The sequence below is a fragment of the Delphinus delphis genome, chromosome 4 (genome assembly GCF_949987515.2).
Source record: "Delphinus delphis chromosome 4, mDelDel1.2, whole genome shotgun sequence".
Taxonomy (NCBI): Eukaryota; Metazoa; Chordata; class Mammalia; order Artiodactyla; family Delphinidae; genus Delphinus; species Delphinus delphis.
Genome location: NC_082686.1, coordinates 97,849,786 through 97,862,125, shown reverse-complemented (window position 1 = coordinate 97,862,125; position 12,340 = coordinate 97,849,786). Strand labels below are relative to the sequence as shown.

At 36.3% G+C, this 12,340-nt stretch overlaps 1 long non-coding RNA gene across 2 annotated transcripts in view; it reads left to right on the top strand.

The window, feature by feature from the left end:
- The window catches only part of LOC132424949 (uncharacterized), a 125,407-nt gene that overhangs the window by 33,106 nt on the left and 79,961 nt on the right, over window positions 1–12,340 (top strand). For both annotated transcript variants that reach the window (XR_011246448.1, XR_009519310.2), the window contains exon 6: window positions 528–808. This is a non-coding gene — a long non-coding RNA (uncharacterized lncRNA). The remainder of the gene's footprint in view (window positions 1–527; window positions 809–12,340) is intronic.

Sequence of the window (12,340 nt, the reverse complement as noted above, 5' to 3'; positions counted from 1 at the left end):
GGCCAACAACAGTGAGAGGCCCGCGTACCGCAAAAAAAAAAAAGTGTGTGTGTGTGTGTGCTGATATTTATGCTGTACTGACTGTCAGTTCATATATTCTGGCCAAAATTTCTTTTTATCATGGATCTTAATCCCTGCATTTTACCTTTTCTGAAATGGTAAAATGTCACAATGTTTTCAATGCTGCAACTGGGGCAGCGATGGAGTAAAAAGACAGAGAATGATGTTACTGGAGAATGACAAGTTAAATTTTCTTCTCTCTTCTGATCCTTTCTGGGTGTGTGGATGTATTTACCTTCTCAATGTAAGGAAGGGAAAATATTTTCTCTCTACTGTTTTCAAGATTAAAAAATATCAGGGCTCCTGAGCCTATAGAACTGATCACTGCTGAAACAAGCAGACTGAAAAGGAGTGAAAGTGTAGAGTTCACATGTGTTGTGTTTACTATGCGTGAAACACCATTATAAGGATTGCATGAATCATGTCATTATTTTCACAAAAACTCTATCATTGTCCCTGTGTTACAGATGAGGAAGTTGAGGTGCAAATATGCTAAGATGATTCCTTGTCTCACAGAAGTGTCAGGGCCAGGATCTGAACCCAGGGAGTCTGGTGCTGAGGAGAACCTTATCTGCCTTCTAATGTATGATGTGAACACACCAGTAAGGGCTATGACCAGTCTCCATCTCCTAAAATTGTGCTACTCACCAGATGCACCGACATCACCTGGGAGCTTATGAAAAATGCAGCATCTCAACCTCACCCCAGACCTACCAAATTTTAATTTGCATTTTAAGAAGATCCCCAGGTAAGTAGCATGTAAAGTTTGGGAAACACAAGCCTCAAGCATTATTTCTGGGATCATATATATACTTTTTGTGTGATATAGGGAGGAAAACAATCAGGAATTTTAGATCTCAAAGGGATAAAGATTTAGAGACAATGCAGTTCAATCTCTTCCTTTTGTAATTGTTGAAAATAAGTTACATGGCGGTTAAATATGTATTTAAGAATAAATAAATTCTTAAGAATTCAATAAACATTTTTTGAGGGTCTGTCACGTGCCAGACTATATGCCACGTGGGCTGGGGATACAAAGACACATAAATCATATCCCCTGGGAGCCAAATGGAAGAGACAAATAAAGTGCATGAGATTTATAGGTGCTATGATAGAACCATATATATATATATATATATATATATACTGTGTATAATAGAGCACAGAGCAACAAAGAGGTTGGGTTGGGAATCAGGGAAGACATTATTACAGACATAGTATTGGAGCTGAGTCTTGAAAGATTAATAGGTATTAACCAAAGGCACTAGAATTTGAGCCTTTTCATTTGCAACTAGGCCAATGAACATCATCATTCAGGGCCACAAGTTATTCAGAGAAAGGAGATATTTAGAGGAGTGAATCTCAAACTTGGCTTCACATAGAATTACCTGGAGAACTTTCAGAATGCCTATTCATGGCTCCACCTCCAGAGTTACTGATTTTGTTAGTCTGGGAGGAGATCTGGACATTCGTTTCTTTGTTTGTTTATGTTCTGCAGATGACTCTAGGGTCCACACAAGGCTATTATAGTTCTTTTGTGCTTGGTTTCCCTCTTTACTCTCTGGATCTTCTGACCATTTCATCTGGTTCCTGACCCAGCTTTCGGCCCTGGACTTCAGACCCACCCTTGTCATGAATCGCAACTTGTTACCCCTTGGATCCTGAACTAAGTCTGACGGTAGATGCCGTATTCGTGTGACCCCCCGTGAGCATGGAGTGCTTTTTCTGTAAATCACCACATGTTGGGGCCAGAGCCAGCCCACTCTCAGAAAAGTTAGCATTAGAGCTGCCTGAGAACAGACCCACCCAATCTCTATAACTAGCGTGCAGCCCTACCCACAGTATAAGACGTCATAATTTTCTCCCCCAAATAAATAGAATATCAAAAGATTTTCTTTTACAATTTTTTAAATTGAGGTAACATTGGTTTAAATGTTATATGTTTCATATGTACAATATGATATTTAGACTTCTGTATACACTATAGTGTGCTCACCACCAAAAGCTTAGTTTCCATCTATCACTATATAGTTGACCCCCTTTACCCATTTCACCCTCCCCCACCATTCCCCTTCCCCTCTAGCAACCACTATATTCTCTCTGTATCTATGTATTTGGTTTTATTTTGTTTGTTCATTTATTTATTTTATTTTTATATTCCTCATATGAATGAAATCATACAGCATTTGTCTTTCTCCATCTGACTTTAGCCTAATACCCTCAAGGTCCATCCCTGTTGCTGCAAAAGGCAAGATTTTATCTTTATTATGGCTAAGTAGCATTGTGTGTGTGTGTGTATATGTATATATAACACCTATCTATCTATATCCATTCAACTGTTGATAGGCACTTAGGTTGTTTCCATATCTTGGCTATTGTAAACAATGCTTCAATAAACATAGGGGTGCATATATCTTTTCAAGTTAGTGTTTTCATATTCCTTGAATAAATACCCAAAAGTGAACTAGCTGCGTCATACAGTAGTTGTATTATTAATTTTTGAGGAATCTCCATACTGTTTTTCATAGTGGCTGAACCAATTTACATTCCCATCAACAGTGTATGAGGGCACCCTTCTCTCCACATCCTTGCCAACACTTGTTACTTCTTGACTTTTTTTTTTTTTTTGCTATACGCGGGCCTCTCACTGTTGTGGCCTCTCCCATTGCAGAGCACAGGCTCCGGACGCGCAAGCTCAGCGGCCATGGCTCACGGGCCCAGCCGCTCTGCGGCATGTGGGATCTTCCCGGACCGGGGCATGAACCCGTGTCCCCTGCATCGGCAGGCGGACTCTCAACCACTGCACCACCAGGGAAGCCCCTATTTCTTGACTTTTTGATAATAGCCATTCTAACGTGTGTGAAGAAATATCTCATGGTGGTTTTGATTATCATTTCCCTAATAATTAGTGATGATTAACATCTTTCCATGTGCCTGTTGGCCATCTGTATGTCTTCTTTGGAAAAATGTCTAATCAGATCCTCTGTGCATTTTTTAGTTGGATTGTTTGAGTTCTTTATATATTTTGGATATCAACACCTTATCAGATATATGATTTGCAAAAATCTTCATTCAGTAAGTTGTCTTTTTGTTTTGTTGATGGCTTCCTTTTCTCTGCAGAAGCTTTTTATTTTAATGTAGTCCCATTTGTTTATTTTTGCTTTTGTTTCCCTTGCCTGAGGAGACATATCTAGAAAGACATTGCTAAGACCAATGTCAGAGTATACTGCCTATGCTTTCCTCTAGGAGTTTTGTGGTTTCAGGTCTTACACTGAAGTCTTTAATCCATGTTGAGTTAATTTTTGTGTATTGTATAAGATTGTGGTCTAGTTTTGTTCTTGTGCATGTGGCTGTCTAGTTTTCCCAACACCATTTATGGAAGAGACTGTCCTTTCTCCATTGTATGTTCTTTGCTCCTTTGTCATAAATTAATTATCCATATATGTGTGGTTCATTTCTGGGCTTTCAGTTCTGTTCCACTGATCTGTGTGTCTGTTTTTCTTCCAATACCATGCTGTTTTTATTACTATAGCTTCATAGTATAATTTGAAAGCAGGAAGTGTACTTTCAGCTTTGTTCTTTATTTTAAAGACTGCTTTGGCTATTCAGGGTCTTTTATCATTCCATACAAATTTTAGGATTTTTTGTTCTACTTCTGTGAAAAATGTTGTTGGGATTTTAATAGGGATTGCATTGAATCTGTAGATTGCTTCAGGTAATATGGACATTTTAACAAAGTTAATTATTCCAATCCATGAGCACAGAAAATCTTTCCATTTATTTGTGTCTTATTCAGTTCCTTTCAACAGTGTCTTATAATTTTTGGTGTACAGGTCTTTCACCTCCTTGGCTAAATTTATTCATGGTATTTTATTATTTTTGCTGTGACTGTAAATGGGATTGTTTTCTTTATTTATCTTTCAGCTAGTTCATTGTTATTGTATAGAAATGCAACAAATTTTTGCAGATTGACTTTGTACCCTGCAACTTTACTGTATTAGTTTATTATTTTTAATAGTTTATTGGTGGGGTCTTTAGGTTTTTTCTTTATGTAAAATCATGTCATCTGCTGATAGTGAGTTTTGCTTCTTCCTTTCCAATTTAGATGCATTTTATTTCTTTTTCTTGATTAATTTCTGTGGCTAGGACTTCCAATACTCTGTTGAGTAAAAGTGGTGAGAGTGGGCATCCTTATCTTGTTTCTGATCTTGGAGAAATAGCTTTAGTTTTTCATTTGAGTGTGATGTTAGCTTTGGGTTTGTCATATATGGCCTTTATTAGGTTGAGATATATTTCTCCTGTACCCACTTTATTGAGAATTTTTTATCATAAATGCATCAGTGCCTCTATTGTGATGATCATAAGATTTTCATTCTTTGTTTTGTTAATGTGGTATATCACATTAACTGATTTGTAGATATTGAAACCTGGAATAAATACCACTTGATCATGGTGTATGATCCTTTTAATATATTGTTGTATTTAGTTTGCTAATATTTTGTTGAGGTTTTTGCATCTATATTCATCAGAGATATTGGCCTGAATTTTCTTTTTTCATGCTCTCTTTGTTTGATTTTGTTATAAATCATAAAGTGAGTTAGGAAGTGTTCTCTCCTCTTCAATTTTTTTTGGAAGAGTTTGAAAAGAATAATGTATTAAATCTTCTTTGAATGTTTGGTAGAATTCACCTGTGAAGGCATCTGGTTCTGAACTTCTGTTTTTTGGTAAGGTTTGGATTACTATTTCAATCTCCTAATGATTGATCTATTCAGATTTTCTATTTCTTCATGAATTAGTCGTCAGAGGTTGGTTGATTATAAGAATTCATCCATTCTTTTAGGTTGTCCAATTTGTGGGCATATAGTTGTTCATAGTATTCTCTTATAATCTTTTGTATTTCTGTGGTATCCTTTGTAATTTCTCCTCTTTTTTTTTTTTTTGATTTTATTATCTGGGTCCCTTCTTTTCTTAGTAAGTCTAGCTTACGCTATGACAATTTTGTTTATTTTTTTAAAAGAACCAGCTGTGAGTTTCATTGATGTTTTCTGTTGTCTTTTTAGTCTCTATTTCATCTATTTCCATTGTGATTTTTATTTTTTCCTTCCTTCTACTGACACTGGGCTTCATTTGTTCTTCTTTTTGTAGTTCCTCTAGTTTAAGGTTAGATTGTTTATTTGAGATTTTTCTTATTTCTTGAGGTTAGCCTGTTGTTATAAACTTCCCTCTAAGTACTGCTTGCTGTATCCCATAGATTTTTGGTATATCATGTTTTCATTTTTATTTGTCTTCAGGTATTTTTTTTAATATCTCTTTTGGTTTCTTCATTGACCCAATAGTTGTTCAATAGCATGTTGTCTAGTCTCTATGTACTTGTGTAATGTCTAGCTTTCTTCTTGTAGTTGATTTGTAGTTTCATATTATTGTGATCAGAAATGGTGCCTGATATGATATCAATCTTATTAAATTTGAGACTTGTTTTGTGTCCCAACATATGGTATATTCTTGAGAAAGTTCCATGTGTGCTTGAGAAGGATGTGTGCTTTGCTCCATTTGGATGGAATGTTCTATATAAATCTATTAAGTTCATCTGGTATAATGTTTCACTTAAGGCTGCTGTTTCCTTGTTGACTTTCTGTCTGGATGATCTATTCATTGATGTAAGTGGGGTGTTAAAGTCCTCTATTATTATTGTGTTGCTGTCAATTTCTCCCTTTAGGTCTATTAATAATTGCTTTATGTATTTTGGTGCTCTCATGTTAGGTGCATATGTATTCATAAATGTTATGGCTTCTTGATGGGTTGTCCCCTTTATCATTGTGTAATGTCCATTTTTGTCTTGTGTTACCTGTTTTGGCTTGACATGTATTTTGTCTGAGTATGGATATACATGTTTTCTTTTGGCTGCCATTTGCTTGGAGTATCATCTTCTATCTCTTTACTTAGACCCTATGTTTGTCTTTGGAGCTGAGATGAGTCTCCTAGAGGCAGCATATAGGTGGGCCTTGTATTTAATCCAAACAGCCATTCTATGTCTTTTGATTGGTGAATTCAAGCCATTTACATTTAGGGTGATTACTGATAAGTGAGGACTTAGTACTGTCATTTTATCTTTTGTTTTCTGGTTGCTCCATATCTCCATTGTTTCTTTTTCCTTGTGTTTCTGTCCGCCTTTTTAGTTTAGTGGTTCTCATGATGTTTTTCTCAGTTTCCTCTTTTTATGTTTTGTGTCTGTGCTCTAAATTCATGTTTTGTGGTTACCATGAGGTTTGTATAAAATATCTCATAGATAAAATAGTCCCTTTTCTGCAGATAGTATCATATCTTCATTTGGCAAATGAGCTCTGTCTTTTAACTCTTCCCCCTTTAAGTTTTTGTTGTCTCAAATTATCCCTTTTTATATTGTGCATTTGTTACCAAATTAAAGAATTTTTACTGCCTCTTTCCCTTTATCTTTTTTTTTTTTTTTTTTTGCTGTGCGCGGGCCTCTCAGTGTTGTGGCCTCTCCCGTTGCGGAGCACAGGCTCTGGACGCGCAGGCCCAGTGGCCATGGCTCACGGGCCCAGCCGCTCCGTGGCATGTGGGATCTTCCTGGACTGGGGCACGAACCCGTGTCCCCTGCATCGGCAGGCGGACTCTCAACCACTGCGCCACCAGGGAAGCCCTCCCTTTATCTTTTATGCTATAATTATGTGTTTAACAATCTATTCTGATATAGAATTACAGTTTCCTGATTCTGTCTATTTATCAACTTACTAATAGTTTTGTGTACTTTTACCTTTTCATTTCCCATAGAAAATCTCCTTTCAACATTTCTTATAAGACAGGTCTAGTGGGGATGAACTCAGCCTTTGTCTGTCTGAGAAAACCTTTATTTCTCCTTCATATCTGAAGGATAACTGCTGGAGAGAGTATTCTTGTCTGATAGTTTACATCTTTCAATATTTGGATATGTCATTCCACTCTCTCCTGGCATGTAGAGTCTCTGCTGAGAAATCTGCTAATGGCCTAATAGGGTTCCTTTGTAGGTTACTGCCTTCCCCCCACCCAAACTGAAAAGTCTTTATCAATAACTTTTAACAGCTTTAATATAATATGTCTTGGAGAAGGTTATTTTTTGCATTTAGAAAATTAGATGATCTCTTAGCTTCATGGACTTGTAAATCTAGTTAATTCATGAGGTTTGGGAAGTTTTTAACTGTTATTTCTTTAAATAAACTCTCTCCCTTCTCCCTCTCCTCTCCTTCAGGGATTCCCATTATCCTTCTGTTGCCTTTCGTAATGGAGTTGGATAGTTCTTGTAGAATTTCTTCACTTTTAAAAATCATAGTTCTCTCTCCTCTTTTACCTGAATCATTTCTATATTTCTATCTTTGAGCTCACTAATTCTCTTCCATATGGTCTGCTCTATTTCCAATGTTTTTTTTTTTTTAACATCTTTATTGGAGTATAATTGCTTTACAGTGGTGTGTTAGTTTCTGCTGCATCACAAAGTGAATCAGCTGTATGTATACATATATCCCCATATGCCCTCCCTCTGGAGCCTCTCTCCCACCCTCCCTATCCCACCCCACTAGGTGGTCACAAAGCACCGAGCTGATTTCCCTGTGCTATGCAGCTGCTTCCCACTAGCTATTTATTTCACATTTGGTAGTGTATATATGTCCATGCCACTCTCTCACTTCATCCCAGCTTACATTTCCCGCTACCCGTGTCCTCAAGTCCATTCTCTATGTCTGCATCTTTATTCCTGTCCTGCCCCTAGGTTCTTCAAAACTTTTTTTTTTTTTTACATTCCATATATATGTCTTAGCATGTGATATTTGTTTTTCTCTTTCTGACTTACTTCACTCTGTACGAAAGACTCTAGGTCCATCCAACTCACTACAAATAACTCAATTTCGTTTCTTTTTATGGTTGAGTAATGTTCCATTGTATATATGTGCCACATCTTCTTTATCCATTCATCTGTTGATGGACACTTAGGTTGTTTCCATGTCCTGGCTGTTGTAAATAGAGCTGCAATGAACATTTTGGTACATGACTCTCTTTGAAGTATGGTTTTCTCAGGGTATATGCCCAGTGGTGAGATTGCTGGATCATATGGTAGTTCTATTTTTACTTTTTAAGGAACCTCCATACTGTTCTCCATAGTGGCTGTATCAATTTACATCCCCACCAACAGTGCAAGAGGGTTCCCTTTTCTCTACACCCTATCCAGCATTTATGGTTTGTAGATTTTTTGATGATGGCCATTCTGACCGGTGTGAGGTGATACCTCATTGTAGTTTTGATTTGCATTTCTCTACTGATTAGTGATGTTGAGCATCCTTTCATGTATTTGTCAGCAATCTGTATATCTACTGTGGAGAAATGTCTATTTAGGTCTTCTGCCCATTTTTGGATTGGGCTGTTCTTTTTTGGATATTGAGCTGTATGAGTTCCTTGTATATTTTGAAGATTAATCCTTTGTCAGTTGCTTCGTTTGCAAATATTTTCTCCCATTCTGAGGGCTGTCTTTTCGTCTTGTTTATGGTTTCCTTTGCTGTGCAAAAGTTTTTAAGTTTCATTAGGTCCCATTTGTTTATTTTTGTTTTTATTTCCCTTTCTCTAGCAGGTGGGTCAAAAAGGATTTTGCTGTGATTTATGTCATAGAGTGTTCTGCCTATGTTTTCCTCTAAGAGTTTTATAGTGTCTGGCCTCACATTTAGGTCTTGAGTCCATTTTGAGTTTATTTTTGTGTATGGTGTTAGGAAGTGTTCTAATTTTATTCTTTTACATGTAGCTGTCCAGTTTTCCCAGCACCACTTATTGAAGAGGCTGTCTTTTCTCCATTCATTCTTGCTTCCTTTATCAAAGATAAAGTGACCATATGTGTGTGGGTTTATCTCTGTGCTTTCTATCCTGTTCCATTGATCTATATTTCTGTTTTTGTGCCAGTACCATACTGTCTTGATTACTGTAGCTTTGTAGTTTAGTCTGGAGTCAGGGAGCCTGATTCCTCCAGTTCTGTTTTTCTTTCTCAAGATTGCTTTGGCTCTTCAGGGTCTTTTGTGTTTCCATACAAATTGTACAATTTTTTGTTCTGGTTCTGTGAAAAATTCCATTGGTAGTTTGATATGGATTGCACTGAATCTGTAGATTGCTTTGGGCAGTATAGTCATTTTCACAATGTGGATTCTTCCAATCCAAGACCATGGTATATCTCTCCATCTGTTTGTATCATCTTTAATTTCTTTCATCAATGTCTTATAGTTTTCTGCATACAGGTCTTTTGTCTCCTTAGGTATGTTTATTCCTAGGTATTTTATTCTTTTTGTTGCCATGGTAAATGGGAGTGTTTCCTTAATTTCTCTTTCAGATTCTTCATTATTAGTGTATAGGAATACAAGAGATTTCTGTGCATTAATTTTGTATCCTGCTACTTTACCAAATTCATTGATTAGCTCTGGTAGTATTCTGGTAGCATCTTTAGGGTTCTCTATATATAGTATCATGTCATCTGCAAACAGTGACAGTTTTACTTCTTCTTTTCCGATTTGGGTTCCTTTTGTTTCTTTTTCTTCTCTGATTTCTGTGGCTAAAACTTCCAAAACTATGTTCAATAATAGGAGTGAGAGTGGGCAACCTTGTCTTGTTCCTGATCTTGGTGGAAATAGTTTCAGTTTTTCAGCATTGAGAACGATGTTAGCTGTGGGTTTGTCATATACGGCCTTTATTATGTTGAGGTAATTTCCCTCTATGCGTACTTTCTGCAGGGTTTTTATCATAAATGGGTGTTGAATTTTGTTGAAAGCTTTTTCTGCATCTGTTGAGATGATCATATGGTTTTCATTCTTTAGTTTGTTAATATGGTGTATCACATTGATTGATTTGAGGATATTGAAGAATCCTCGCATTCCCGGGATAAACCCCACTTGATCATGATGTATGATCCTTTTAATGTGCTGTTGGATTCTGTTTGCTAGTATTTTGTTGAAGATTTTTGCTTCTATGTTCATCAGTGATATTGGCCCATAGTTTTCTTCTTTTCTGACATCTTTGTCTGGTTTTGGTATCAGGGTGATGGTGGCCTCTTAGAATGAGTTTGGGAGTGTTCCTCCCTCTACTATATTTTGGAAGAGTTTGAGAAGGATAGGTGTTAGCTCTTCTCTAAACATTTGATAGAATTTGCCTGTGAAGCCTTCTGGTCCTGGGCTTTTGTCTGTTGGAAGACTTTTAATCACAGTTTCAGTTTCAGGGCTTGTGATTGGTCTGTTATATTTTCTATTTCTTCCTGGTTCAGTCTCAGAAGGTTGTGCTTTTCTAAGAATTTGTCCATTTCTTCCATGTTGTCCATTTTATTGGCATAGAGTTGCTTGTAGTAGTCTTTTATGATGCTTTGTATTTCTGCAGTGTCAGTTGTTACTTCTCCCTTTTCATTTCTAATTCTATTGATTTGAGTCTTCTCCCTTTTTTTCTTGATGAGTCTGGCTAATGGTTCATCAATTTTGTTTATCTTCTCAAAGAACCAGCTTTCAGTTTTATAGATCTTTGCTTTTTTTGTTCTTCTTTCTCTAAGTGCTTTAGATGTAATATTAGGTTGTTTATTTGAGATGTTTCTCATTTCTTGAGGGAGGATTGTATTGCTATAATCTTCCCTCTTAGAACTACTTTTGCTACATCCCATAGCTTTTGGTTCATTGTGTTTTCATTGTCATTTGTTTCTAGGTATTCTTTGATTTCCTCTTTGTTTTCTTCAGTGATCTCTTGGTTATTTAGTAGTGTATTGTTTAGCCTTCATGTGTTTGTATTTTTTACATTTTTTTCCCTGTAATTGATATCTAGTTTTATAACATTATGGTCAGAAAAGTTACTTGATAAGGTTTCAATTTTCTTAAATTTACCAAGGCTTGACTTGTGACCCAAGATATGATCTATTCTGAAGAATGTTCCATGAGCACTTCAGAAGAAAGTGTATTCTGTTGTGTTTGGATGGAATGTCCTATAAATATCAATTAAGTCCATCTTGTTTAATGTGTCATTTAAAGCTGTGTTTCCTTATTTATTTTCATTTTAGATGATCTGTCCATTGGTGAAAGTGGGGTGTTAAAGCTCCCTACTATTATTATGTTACTGTCAATTTCCCCTTTAATGGCTGTTAGCATTTGCCTTATGTTTTGAGGTGCTCCTATATTGCATGCATAAATATTTACAATTGTTATATCTTCTTGGATTGATTCCTTGATCATTATGTAGTGTCCTTCTTTGTTTCTTGTAATAGTCTTTATTTTAAAGTCTATTTTGTGTGATATGAGAATTGCTACTCCAGCTTTCTTTTGGTTTCCATATGCATGGAATCTCTGTTTCCACCCCTCACTTTCAGTCTGTATATGTCCCTAGGTCTGAAGTGGGTCTCTTGTAGACAGCATGTATATGGGTCTTGTTTTTGTATCCATTCAGCTAGTCTATGTCTTTTGGTTGGACAGTTTAATCCATTTACATTTAAGGTAATTATCAATATGTATGTTCCTATTATGTGCTTCCTGGGCTTGATTGACTATTTCCTTTCCCATATTAGGGAAATTTTCAACTATAATTTCCTCGAATATTTTCTCAGTCCCTTTCTTTTTCTCTTCTTTTTCTGGGATCCCTATAATTCAAATATTGGTGCATTTAATGTTGTCCCAGAAGTCTCTGAGACTGTCCTCAGTTCTTTTCATTCTTTTCTCTTTTTTCTGCTCTGCAGTAATTTCCACTATTTTATCTTCCAGGTCACTTATCCGTTCTTCTGCCTCAGCTATTCTGCTATTGATTCCTTGTAGAGAATTCTTAATTTCCTTTATTGTGTTGTTCATCATTGTTTGTTTGCTCTTTAGTTCTTCTAGGTCCTTGTTAAATGTTTCTTGTATTTTCTCCATTCTATTTCCAAGATTTTGGATCATCTTTACTGTCATTACTCTGAATTCTTTTTCAGGTAGTCTGCCTATTTCCTCTTCATTTGTTTGGTCTGGTGGATTTTTACCTTGCTCCTTCATCTACTGTGTATTTCTCTGTCTTCTCATTTTGCTTAACTTTTTGTGTTTGGGGTCTCCTTTTCAGAGACTGCAAGTTCATAGTTCCTGTTGTTTTTGCTGTCTGCCCCCATTGGGTAAGTTTGGTTCAGTGGCTTCCTGCTGGAGGGGACTCTTGCCTCTGTCCTTTTTTTTTTTTAACATTTTTATTAAAGTATAGTTGCTTTACAATGGTGTGTTATAACAAAGTGAATCAGCTATATGTATACATATATCCCCATATTTCCTCC